We start from the raw sequence: 8,808 nt of genomic DNA, 5'->3' as shown, positions 1-8,808 counted from the left end.
GTGCGAGAATTTATGAATTTGATGTATTCACATGGTTGTTTTCCATTGACAACAAAACCTACAAGAGTAACTGATAATTGCACTTCACTAATAGACCATATTTGGACCTCTCATTTTGGAAACAACATAAATAATTACATAATTTATACTGATGTATCAGATCATTTTGCAGTTTATTCACAGTTTAAGAATATATTAAAAAATGCTGATGTATTCGTAGAAAAAAAAATTTTTTCAGACAGGAATATAAGTTTATTTACTGAACAAGTAGCAAATGAAAACTGGTTCGAAATATCAAATACAAATGATGCAAACGATGCATTTGAGAAATTTTATGCGTTATATAGACATAAATTTTATTCTTGTTTTCCAGTAAAGAATGTTAAAGTCGTTGATAAACACAGCAGAAATCCTTACATTACTACTGCATTAAGAAATAGCATAAAGGAGAAACACAGACTCGAAAGACTTGCATCAAAATGGCCAATGACATATGGGCCAAGATATAAAAGCTATAGAAACCAGCTAGTAACCTTGCTGCGTGTTGCAAAAAACAAATACTATCAGGATAAACTTAAGAACCAACAAGGAAACAGTAAATCGATATGGAACACATTAAATAGTCTATTGGGAAGAAATAACAATAAAAGTACAATTGAAATTAAATTGAAAAATAATAATGACTACACTGCTAATGTTTTTAATGATCACTTTCTGAAAAAGACAGAATCCTCACAACAACAAACAGCTACACCACAAAATTCCCACCGTCAGTTTCTCAACAATCCTGCAAACATTTCACTTTACTTGTGCCCTGTTACTAGAGAAGAAATAAATATGTATTTAAGCAATCTAAAAACAAACACTGCTCCAGGATATGATGAAATTCCACCTAGACTGCTAAAGATTACAGCACAGTACATTGATATACCTCTGACCCACATTATTAATCTCTGTTTTCAGCAAGGTTGTTTTCCCGACAAACTTAAAATAGCTAAAGTGATTCCAATATTTAAGTCGGGTGATGTTGACGATGAAAATAATTATAGACCAATATCTATATTACCATCTATTAGCAAGATATTTGAAAAAGCTATTGTTCAAAGATTAAGGAGGTTCCTGGAAGATTTTGATCTAATATCAAATAATCAGTTCGGTTTTCGTAATAACATGTCAACTGAAAAAGCCATAATGCAATTTACAAGTAAAATTTACAGTAATTTGGAAAGGAAACGTTATGTAGCAGGCATATTCTTAGACCTTTCGAAAGCCTTTGATACACTGAATCATGCAATTTTACTTGATAAGCTCTACAATAGTGGAGTAAGAGGAACACCATTAAAATTATTAGAAAGTTATCTAACTAATAGGAAACAATCAGTATACTGTAATAAAAAATCATCACAACTAAAAGTTATTCACACAGGAGTTCCTCAAGGGTCAATACTGGGCCCATTGCTCTTTTTGACATATATAAATGATATCTCTAATGCCTCTGAAAAATTTAATTATGTATTATTTGCTGATGATACAAATCTTCTTTTACATGATGATAACTTAAATAATTTGCATACTGCCTTGAATACTGAATTAGAGAAAATTAGTAAATGGGTATCTGCTAACAAATTAAAGGTAAATGTTACAAAAACAAATTATATATTATTTCAAAATCGATCTGTGGAACATAGAATGAGGACAGTTTATATGGAAGGATGTGAATTGAAAAGGGTTTCATGTACAAAATTTTTAGGGGTTTTAATTGATGAGAATTTAAACTGGAAAAACCATATACAATCACTCTGTTTGAAATTGTCAAAAATTTGTGGGGTATTGTACAAAATTCGTCGTAACCTAACAATTGATGCCTTGAAAAATCTATATTACTCACTATGTTATCCTCATTTTATATATTGTTTATCATTATGGGGTTGTACATGGCCTTCAGTTGTAAAAGATATTATTGTAATGCAGAAAAAGATTTTAAGAACCATTACATTCAAAAGAAAACATGATTCCACACAGTTTTTGTTCACTGAATTGAAATTACTGAAATTTGATTACCTATTGCAATACTTTTGTCTTTTATCTGTTTATAATGACTTAAATGAAATTAGGAGTACCAGGAAATTGTTTAGATATATTCATCATAGCCAAGGAACTAGAGGAAATAATATCAACTTGATTTGTCCACAACATAGAACAACATTGTATAAATTTTCAATACATTGCTTTGGACCTACGTGTTGGAACGTTTTACCTGATGATTTGAAGACTATAACTAATTTCAATATATTCAAAAGTAAACTTAAAAAACATTTTCATAAATTGCAAAGTCTATCAATTAATGCACAATAATGTCAAATGCAGTTCTTTTTTTTTTTTATGGAAAGGTGTGATTATTAATGTCATGATTGTCTGTAGGATGTAAGTTTTTGTCTTAAATTGTTTGTAATATAATTATTAATCTTAATTTATTACCTATTGCCGTCATGGAAACATGTATTACTGTAATTAATCTATGTCATGTCTGCTTAAGAGCTTAGCTCAGCAGACTAATGCCTCAACAATACCTGTACATAACTGTTCATTGTATATACTGGTGATATGGCAATAAACTAAACTAAACTAAACTGCTATTATTACCTACTATTATCTTTATTCTCCATCAGATTTGCATCAACCACCACCACCACCACCACCACCACCACCACCAGCATGGCAGTAGTAGCAGGAGTAGTGAATGGTCACACGTATGTGGTGACTTCTTGGACTATCAGGCTGCCCTTTTAGTGTGTTGGACTATCGGTCAACAAGGAGACCTGAAAGTTACGTGGTACAACTATTTTGGTGATAGTAGTGGCTGTAAGTAGTAGTAGTAGTTGTTGTAATAGTATTAGTAATAGTAGTTATGCGTGTAATGTCAATATGGTCCATTTTGTAACTGTAATTGCAAAGATTCTCGACTTTGTTTCTTAAAGGCGTGACGTAATTAGAGAAAACGTATATATTTTAAGGGACACTAGACTGTACTTCGTTATTCCTACTTATTGCTATTATACGAGTTTTTTATAGTTTCACTTGTATATACTATTTAAATCTACTATTCTGTGATGTTTAATACTACTAATTATTATGTTTAAGTGAGAGAAGTCAGAGAAAGAGCTATATTTATAATTTTTACGTGTAAGTAAATTTGTAGGATGCTCGACCTTATGTTTCTTAAATAAGTGACGTAATTAGAGAAAACGTATGTCTTTTAAGGGAGGTTTTAGTATGTTTTCTATATATGTGCGTCTTCATTATCACCATCATCTTATTCTTGTTCTTGTTGTTCTTGTTCTTGTTCTTCTTATTATTATTACACACACACACACACACACACACACACACACACACACACACACACACATTAGTAGTAATTATAATAGGAAGAAGAGAAAAATGATAATGATGATGAGGAGGAGGAGGAGGGAGAAAAAAATTGTTTAACTTTTCTATAATATTTCTCTAAATATCTAAAAAACTATCAGTCAAAAAGCAGAACTAATAGTGCACCATGGTAGTCCGTTAAATTGTTCATCTCTGACTATCGCCATCACCAATTACAAATTAGTTAATAAGGATAAAAGTTGAAAAAATATATAGCAATTCTAATTTTGAGACACCTAAATAGTTTCAACATTTTTCACAATATCTAAATAACTAACAGACGAAAACAAAATGTAGTAGTACTCCATGATAGTCCATTAAATTCCTCATCTCTGACTATCACCATCACCAATTACAAGTTAGTTAATAAAGAGAGAGAGAGAAAAAAAAAAAAAAAAAAAAAAAAAAAAAAAAAAAAAATATATATATATATATATATATATATATATATATATATATATATATATATATATATATATATATATATATATATATAATCATATCATATATCAAATTCTAAGACACCCAAATACTTTCAACATTTTTCTGAATATCTAAATAACTACCGGCAAAAAAACAAAACCAATAGTACACCATGATAGCCCATTAAATTCCCCACATTTTACTATCAACACTATTTGAAAAGTATATTAAAAACATTAAAAAGAAAAAAAAAAATCAAAAACCTCCCAAAAGACACAAAACAAAGATCAAGATTCAAGATTGTAAACTGGAGAGAGCATTTAGATACAAGATTAGGCTTGAGAAAATGGATGATGCAAGAATAGCAAGGAAGGTGTACCTGTGCATTGAAAGTGGAAGCAAGTAGTGGAAGAGGTGCATGAGAATGACAGACAGGATTGGCTTACAAGTTGTGTGGGCGATGAGAATGGCTGGGAGGAATCAAAATGAGCGTGAATGGGTGGTAACAAGATGTAGGGTGTAAGGAAGACGCAGTGCTTCCTTAAGATCTTTATTCCCTGGACTGCCTCGAGAGCGGCAGAGCGTACAGTGGTGCCGGGAGGGCCAACATATCGTACCGTATGCGATAGATATAACAGCTATATCCTACATCTCCCCCCCAGTTAAACATATGGTAAATAGCATATGGGCTTAACGGAAATACATAATGGATTATAGAATAAACACAGCCGAAAGAAGGATATACATGAGGCAACATAAGTTGGCATGCTTCCACCTGAGAAACATAAGATTCCTTAATAACATTGCATAAATAAAACAGGTTGTACAAGGGATTATACCAATAAATACAATTAAGGTGGAGAGGACTCGTCGTAGTCGGCTAACCACTGGGGACGACGAGAAGTCCTCCGTGAGCGTGATGGGGTTGACTGCCGGGGCTGTGGGGTGGGGCTGGTTGCGGGTGTGGGTCCCGCGTGAGACGGTGCGGGGCTGGCGAGGGTTGCCCCCCGTTTCACCCTCAGGTGCCGACGGTTGCGGAGCGACAGACGGCCACTACCATCCAACCTGACGGTATATTGGCGGTGTGGGAGTGCCTCAGCTACCACTCCACTCCTGTCCCATACCTTAGTCATCTGGTTCTGCACCCACACTCTAGAGCCCGGGGAAAGGGGTTCAAGGGTTCTGACTGGCCCCTGGCGTTCCACCCTCTCGTCCCCAGACCGGGCCATGGCTAACTCCCTACGTCGGAGGGCCCGTCGCCAGTGCTGGTCCACCTTGTAGTTACACCGGGCTGTGGGGACGCCGTCTCTGAGGTGGCGGCCCGTGGCGAGCTGAGCGGGTGAGCTGTCAGCCCCTCGCAGGGGCGTGTTGTGGTACTGTAGGAGAGCGGCCGACAGCTTGTCCGTGTCGAGGCTGCCGGTGGGGCCAATGTTAAGTCGTAGCATCCTCTTGGCGGACTTGACTGCCGCCTCGGCTCGGCCATTGGACTGGGGGTAGTGGGCTGACGAGACACGCACTCTAACCCCCCAGCGCCTGAAGAAGTCTTGCATCTCCTCACTTACGAGGTTGGTGCCGCCGTCCGTAGACACCTCCTCTGGTGCCCCCCAGCGAGCGAAGAAGCGGCGGAAGTGAGCCATGAGTTTACTGGAGGAGGCACTACTGGGGAGGTGGCCGATCTCCAGCCATCCTGTGAGCCTGTCGGCGTACACTAAGTAGGTGTTGCCCTCGAGCTGGAACAGGTCCGTCACTGTGCACTGGAAGGGATACTCTGGTGGCGGGGTGATGACTAGGGGCTCTGGTGACTGGGAGGGGGCGTGGGCGTTGCAGGCTGAGCATGTCGACCGCAGGTGCTGAAGGTCCCCGTCCATACCGGGCCAGTAAACCGACTGGCGGGCCCTGCGGAGCATGGAGTCAAGCCCCTGATGACCCGCGTGGAGGTGAGTGGCCACCTGCTGGCGTAGGGGCTCGGGAATCACCAGCCTAACGGACCCCTGGTCGAAGGTGTACGTGACCAGTCCCTGAGACACTGACAGTCTGTCTCTGACCCCGTAAAACTGGCGGAGGCAAGCCACTTCTCGGGACCTCTGCGGGCTCCAGTCACCCGTCAGGACCTTGGCCACCAGCAGCTGGTATACTGGGTCGTCTGCGGCAGCGCTAGTGACTGACGCCTCATCCAGTGTGATGCAGCCGTTGTCGGTAAGGGCGGCCGTGGTAGCCGCCGCTGTAGCCACCTCCAAATCCACGGCGAGATTCTCGTCGCAGCTGTCTGGTGAAGTGCGGAGGGCAGGGTAACGGGACAGGAAGTCTGCAGCACAGTTGCGCTTCCCTGATAGATACTTGACGGCGAACCTATACTGCAGCGTCTTCTCCTTCAGCGCGAAGAGCCTGGGGTTAACGATGTCCTTCAGTGCCCTGTCCCCCAGGAGCCTCACTAGGGGGCGGTGGTCGGTGACCAGCACCAGGTTTGGGCACCCCAGCAGGAACAGGCGTGCCTTCCGCAGGCACCATACCACCGCAAGGGCTTCCCCCTCAACTGAGGCGTACCCAGCCTCGGCCGCTGACAGGTGCCGGCTGCCGCAGAGCGCAAGACGCCACCCGCTCCTACAGCAGAAGGGAGCCTCCGCCGTCCCGCACCCGCAGTGCTGCTGGAGGACCACGAAACCGATACCCTCCTTGCTGAAGTCGGTCATGGCAATAGTGGGCCTGGAGCGGTCGTAGAATGCCAGCCCGTCCTTGGCCAGCTGGCAGACCGTCTCCTTAGCTTGCTGGAATTTTTCCTGTAGGTGTTCGTCCCAGTACACTCGTTTACCCTGCGGTCTCTTCAGTAGGTCTCTGAACGGCTCCATGATGGGGGCAGTGGCGATGAAGGGAGCCAGCTGGTTCACGAACCCGAACCACGACCTGATGTCGGTCAGGGTGGGCTTGGCTGGCATGCTGAAGTCCCGCACTGCTGCCAGACGCTCGTCGGTGGGTTTGTAGGACTCCCAGCCCACATGAAAGCCCACGAATTCCACTTCCCTCCGGCCAAACCGGAACTTCTCGGGCTTCAACGTAATGCCCTGCCTGGCACACGCCTCCAGCAGCTCGTAGGCGTGCCAGAATGCCCCCTCCACGGACTCGTCGTGTAGGAGGGTGTCGTCGATGCACTTAAACTTGCGTTGGATGTCCACTAGGGCGTCGTCGAAGCGCTTGGTGTAGGCGTCAGGGGCCGCGCAGTGGCCCATGGGGGTCCGCCGGTACCTGTACCGCCCCCAGGGTGTGATGAAGGTGGTGAGTTTCCGGCTTTCCTCTTCCAGTTCCACCTGATGGAAACCCCAGTGGGCGTCGGCGACGGTCTTGAACGTGTGGGCAGGGATGGCCGCCACCATGTCGAAAGGGGTGGGCGTGTGGTGCGTCTCCCGGAGGCAGACGGCGTTAAGCTTCTGATAGTCGACCGTGCGTCGCGGCTGGCCCGACTTCTTTGCCACGACGACCATCCTGGCACACCACCTTGTCGCCTCCCCGGCTGGGACCGGCTCGATGACTCCCATGCGTACGTCCTCGTCCAGCTGTTTCTTTACTTCCGCCTCCCAATGACGTGGTACGGGGGCCGGGGTGTGGCAGGTGTGAGGTACGGCGTCGGGGAGCAGGTGGATACGGTGTGGCTCACCTGCCATGACAGGGAGTGGGCAGCGGCCTACGTTGAAGGTTGATGATGAGAAATGGCGAAGGAGCCACTCCTCCAGGCGGCCCACGTTCTCCTCCAGGGGTGGCAGGGGGATGGCCGCGGGTCTTGTCGGCGCCTCCGTCAGGCCAGGCTGGCGAGCGGGCGGCGCCTGGGATGCGCCCGCCGCAACCTGTGTGTGACGGGGAAAGTCCCGGGGCACGAGTCCAAGCTCCATGCACGTACTGAGTGAGAGGAAGAGGTGACGTGCAGAGTCCACAAAGCAAATCTCCTGGGTGGACGAGCGGCCCCCGTGGGATATGGTGCACACTGCAGAGCCCAGCAGCTGGAGGGGCATGTTGGCGATGTCTCTCAGGCCAGCCCGACACTTCAACTGCGTAGGCCGTAAAGAGAGGGAGGTGAGAAGCCCCCTGCCGCCCACACACACCTGGGCCCCTGTGTCGGCCACGGCCATCACCTCGCACGTTGCACGCCCCCCACTGGTGACGGAGACGTGGAGCGTCGGGTGGGGGCACGGAGCGGTGCCAGCCACCAGCACGGCCCCAGACGTCAGCTGGGGGACCGAGACAGCCGCCTCCAAGCCTGGGGTCGTTGATCTCCTCCCGCCGCTGCGACACATTTTCTCGACATGTCCGGGTTTCCCACATTTGTAGCAGTTCAGCGACCTGGCGGGGCAGTGTACTCTCCCAGGGGCGTGAGTACCTCCACAGTTGCCACAGGGCTTCTCGACGGGGGTGTGGGGGCGGTTGGCGGGTGGGCGCGTGCGCACCGAGGCTGGCGCGGGGTGGCGGTGTGCTCCAGCTACCACCTCCTGTGCCACGTCTGGCAACGGCGCGTCAAGCTCAGCCCCCGCCACTTCCCGCGTAAAACTCCCGCCAAAGTTGGCGTCCCTGGCAGCGGATTCAAATGTAAGGCAGAATGTTCGTAGCTTATCAACACTGGTAAACTGTTTACACAACTGGAATACCTCTCTCTTCATCACCGGATCGCTTAGGCCGCCCATCAACTTCCGCAGCAGCATGTATTCCGCCAAATCATCACCACACGAAGGGCACTGAAACCCGCAGTCGGCGGCAGTCTGGGAACACTGCCTGAAGAAGTCCGAGACTGACTCACCGGGCGCCTGACGGCTACTGAAGAAGGTGCTCCACACGGCCGCCTGGTTGGTTCCCTTCAGTACCAGGTTCTCGATGGCGTCCAGTGCCTCGGTCGTCGACAGGGCCTCCCATTGCAGCATGGTGTACCTTGTGTCCAGCGTGCGTTGCAGGGCCGGTGTGCAGAGAAGGCGGATG

The 8,808-nt window shown here is 46.2% G+C and overlaps 1 protein-coding gene across 2 annotated transcripts in view; it reads left to right on the top strand.

The window, feature by feature from the left end:
- Positions 1-3,059, top strand: part of LOC135098279 (uncharacterized) — a 100,534-nt gene extending 97,475 nt beyond the window's left edge. The window contains exon 5 of one of the 2 annotated variants that reach the window (XR_010266783.1): positions 2,670-3,059. The gene's annotated coding sequence lies outside the window, so the exon portion shown is untranslated. The remainder of the gene's footprint in view (positions 1-2,669) is intronic. The other variant, XR_010266782.1, reaches the window with a different exon arrangement.
- The last annotated feature ends 5,749 nt before the right edge of the window (positions 3,060-8,808 follow it).

The sequence above is a fragment of the Scylla paramamosain genome, unplaced genomic scaffold, assembly GCF_035594125.1.
Source record: "Scylla paramamosain isolate STU-SP2022 unplaced genomic scaffold, ASM3559412v1 Contig53, whole genome shotgun sequence".
Taxonomy (NCBI): domain Eukaryota; kingdom Metazoa; phylum Arthropoda; class Malacostraca; order Decapoda; family Portunidae; genus Scylla; species Scylla paramamosain.
This window is presented reverse-complemented; position numbering and strand designations above follow the sequence as displayed.